The sequence below is a fragment of the Sinocyclocheilus grahami genome, unplaced genomic scaffold (genome assembly GCF_001515645.1).
Source record: "Sinocyclocheilus grahami isolate Dianchi unplaced genomic scaffold, SAMN03320097.WGS_v1.1 scaffold6060.1, whole genome shotgun sequence".
NCBI classification, from domain to species: Eukaryota; Metazoa; Chordata; class Actinopteri; order Cypriniformes; family Cyprinidae; genus Sinocyclocheilus; species Sinocyclocheilus grahami.
The window spans coordinates 7,335-11,261 of record NW_015510584.1 but is presented as its reverse complement, the minus strand read 5'-3'; the positions used below and the strand labels follow the sequence as shown (position 1 = coordinate 11,261).

The window sequence follows — 3,927 nt, the reverse complement described above, 5'->3', positions numbered from 1 at the left end:
TTCACACTCGCCTCTGGCCATCAGACCAGGGCTGGCCCTAGCATTTTGGGGGTCCTAAGCAGATTTTCAAAGGACAATGTATAAGGGTAAACAAATGTTTAAATAAAGATATGGCATATTTCAATATTTGATGTTATTTGATAAACACCAAAGCGAATAAAAATAATCTGAACGGCTGTTTGAAAACATGTAAATACAGTTTGACTTTGACCTCGGTGACAAACAAGCAGGTGTCAGAAGTTGCGCTTGTGCGGTGCTGCTTTGTGTAGCGGGGTAACCATGGTAACGGCAGTATTTCTGCTGGTCCTAAAGCGCCACCTGCTGTCAGAGAGAGTAAACTGCATTTTTATTCAGCACTTCTGCTGCTTTTGTTCAGATCAATGAGGAAATCTCACCCAACTTTCTCATCAAACACGTAGTGTTGTAAAAAATAACTGGTCGATGGAAAATAAGATACTGTGTGTTCTAAAAATCTAAACCATTGGGATAATAAGATATCTAGAATTATTCGCGTATTTTGAAGTGCCCAGTGTAACAATACCGTTCATGTTCATTACTGCTGTTTCATTCACAGCGCGTCTTCAAAGCACTCGCAGCACGATGCAACAATATTACTTATTAGGTCGGACCGGCACTGCTTCAGACAGTCATTATTAATGAGCCCTGACCTGGTAATGATCAGATATGTTGTCAGTGTGAATGAAATGTATGCATTTATTCATATTTTTATCCGAAACTAAGTGAGAGGAGTTCTCCCGAGGCTCCCTCTAGTGGGCTGCAATTGTCCTCTAGAGGGGGCATTTTTTCTCAGACAATGTAAGTCTATGGGACATTTTTGATTTTTAATAATTATTTATAGGAAAACTGTAAGTTTGATCAATCTGAAAAGACATAGCAACAAACTACACATCAGGGCCGTGGTCTCTGCCGAGTTTGGGGCTTGAAGCATTAAAGCCGTAGGAGGAGATAGGTTTGGAAAATTTAGTCTAAGAAGAAGAAGAAGAATTTTAAATAGCATAACAGTATGTTGGCTTTCTCAAGCACACTTAATAATAACTACCAAGATAATGCATGGACACAATTTTGAATACTTACATTGCAAAGTCATTATATTATCATTAGAGAGTCATTTAATTCTGCATTTGAATCTCACGCAGTACGTGGTAATGTGGCAGGGGTAAATGAAGCACTTAGCTAAACTTTATCCTTATAAGTTAACTTTGAAGTCAACTTTGCACCTCTGTTGGATCAAGGAAGTAAATCAGTCAGATAATAGAAAGTGTGATACTTTTGCTACTTTTGTTGAAGCCAAGTTTTGTTTTTGTCAGTTGTGTTAAATGTACAGTGTAAACAATACAGAAGCCTATATATTTAAACTTTATGTGCACAGTAGTTGAATTTGAATTGCTACTTTTGCCTAAACATCCTTTTGTAAATAATGCAATCAAGAATACTCACATTTCAGTAAGACATTTTAATTGATCTGATTCCTGCAGAATGAATGTGGATGGCATTAGTTTGACATTTTTCGTCTTCTTTCATAATTTTCAGGAGCACAAGCCTCCTTGTTATCCTATGGAGGGACTAACATCTTTGCAGCAGAATGTGTTGAACACAACTGAACTGGAAACGGAGTGGGTTGGTGTAAGGTCAGCCAGAGGGTTTGTAGTCTGGCCAGCTGAAGTAAAAGAGAAGAAAAACCCGAAGTCCTTGTGGATAGTTCGCACTCTTCACATGCATGTCAAGGATGGGATATAAAACAGGCAAAGAAACACTCTGATAAACGCTACAAACGAAACGAAACAGATTACACAAGATAGCGTTCTATAACAAGCAGCAGCAGAGCGGCCGTCTCCCTTTTTCCTCTGCGCCTGCGCACTCACACGAGGAGAACAACGTAGGAAGAGTAATCATAAAGGCAATTCAACATTCATCTCATAAACAGCGTTTAACATTAGGTGGCCGTTACATTGGGCAGGACACAGTCAGTCAGTCAAGTTCAAAGGCAAACAACACAATAAAGGCAAAAACGCCCCAAAAAATAAATAAATGCATGTCTATATTATATATTATTTATTTCTATGATATCAAAATGTATTGACATGTTTTGAGATTGATAAAAATGTTTTACACATACTGGACATACATATTTGTATAGAGTATATATACATATCACATATTTGTATAGAGTATATATATATATATATTATTTTTTTTTTTTAATAGCTATAACTCCGATTGTATTCGTCTGAAAGAAGGAAGTCATATACACATAAGATGGCTTAAGGGTTCATGGGGTTATTTTCATTTTTGGGTGAACTATCCTTTTAAAAGTACTCCTTACTTATTCAACAGAAATATCAATTCTATCTGAACACCGAGGCACCACTGAGCTGATACTAAACCTCTGATCTGAATTATTCCCTACTTAACATCCCTACTTATTTAAGTTTTATTATTTGGATACGTTTTTATCTCCTCCATTGGTATCACTGACTGCACACAAAATCCTATATAATCGGTTATTACTGTTATTATTTCATTAAGGGGCCCTGATGAAACTCCTCCCACACGGTGCAATCAAAACAGGTTTTACGTTTTTCATCCTACTAAGGCAATGTTACAGGAGAGCTGGGAATCTGGGAAAAGGCTAAATGAGAACTTTGGTAGGATTGGAAATGACACAGCTAAAGAATTATGAGTTTTTAATTTGAGGATAAGTTGCACTGTAGTTTATCCAGAGGTCTGTGGTACCCAGTGGCAAAAAGAAAAACGTGGTGGAGGGCACGAAAGATATTTCCTATTGAAATACATTCGATGGAAATTCGTGCTGAGTGACACGAAAAAAGAGGGAAATTCATGTCCATGAACACGAGTCAATAGATTAAATTTCGTGACAAGACAAAGTCTGCTACTGTCACATTCAATGTTAATATGCTTCCAAAACTGACAAAGCAGAAAATAATTAATCACAAGGCAGTTGTTGTTTGAGTTTAGTAAATAATAAATAAAACATAAAAACATGACATTGTGAAACAAATGTGGGTTATTTACAGTTGCTGTTATCAAACTAATTTAATACATAAATAAATTAAAGATTACAGACTGTATTATTACCTAGGTTATTACATGCAGAGTTTTTAGGTCCTATAATTAACACCTCTGTTTTTTTAGAATTTAGCAGTAAGAAATTACTCGTCATCCAGTTTTTAATATCGACTGCATTCCGCTAGTTGTTCAAATTGGTATGTTTCGCCGGGCCACGAAGAAATATAGAGCCGAGTATCATCAGCATAACAGTGAAAGCTAACACCATGTTTCCTGATGATATCTCCCAAGGGTAACATGTAAAGCGTGAAGAGTAACGGCCCTAGTACTGAGCCTTGAGGTACTCCATACTGCACTTGTGATCGATATGATACCTCTACATTCACTGCTACGAATTGATGGCAGTTATACAAGTACGATTTGAACCATGCTAATGCACTTCCATTAATGCCAACAAAGTTTTCTAGTCTATTCAAAAGTATGTTGTGGTCAACAGTGTCGAACGCAGCGCTAAGATCCAATAGCACTAATAGAGAGGTACAACCACGATCAGATGATAAGAGCAGGTCATTTGTAACTCTAATGAGAGCAGTCTCAGTACTATGATACAGTCTAAATCCTGACTGGTAATCCTCACAGATACCATTTTTCTCTAAGAAGGAATATAATTGTGAGGAAACTATCTTTTCTAGTATCTTGGACAGAAAAGGGAGATTCAAGATCGGTCTGTAATTAACTAGTTATTTGGGGTCAAGTTGTGTTTTTTTGATGAGAGGCTTAATAACAGCCAGTTTGAAGGTTTTGGGGACATATCCTAATGACAATGACAAATTAATAATAGCCAGAAGAGGATCTATGACTTCTGGAAGCACCTCTTTT

At 36.9% G+C, this 3,927-nt stretch overlaps 1 protein-coding gene across 1 annotated transcript in view; it reads right to left on the bottom strand.

Annotated features, from left to right (window-relative positions):
- LOC107577438 (uncharacterized) overlaps nucleotides 1-1,509 on the bottom strand; it is a 24,468-nt gene extending 22,959 nt beyond the window's left edge. The window contains exon 1 of the mRNA XM_016263515.1: nucleotides 1,459-1,509. The gene's annotated coding sequence lies outside the window, so the exon portion shown is untranslated. The remainder of the gene's footprint in view (nucleotides 1-1,458) is intronic.
- Between the last annotated feature and the right edge of the window lie 2,418 nt (nucleotides 1,510-3,927).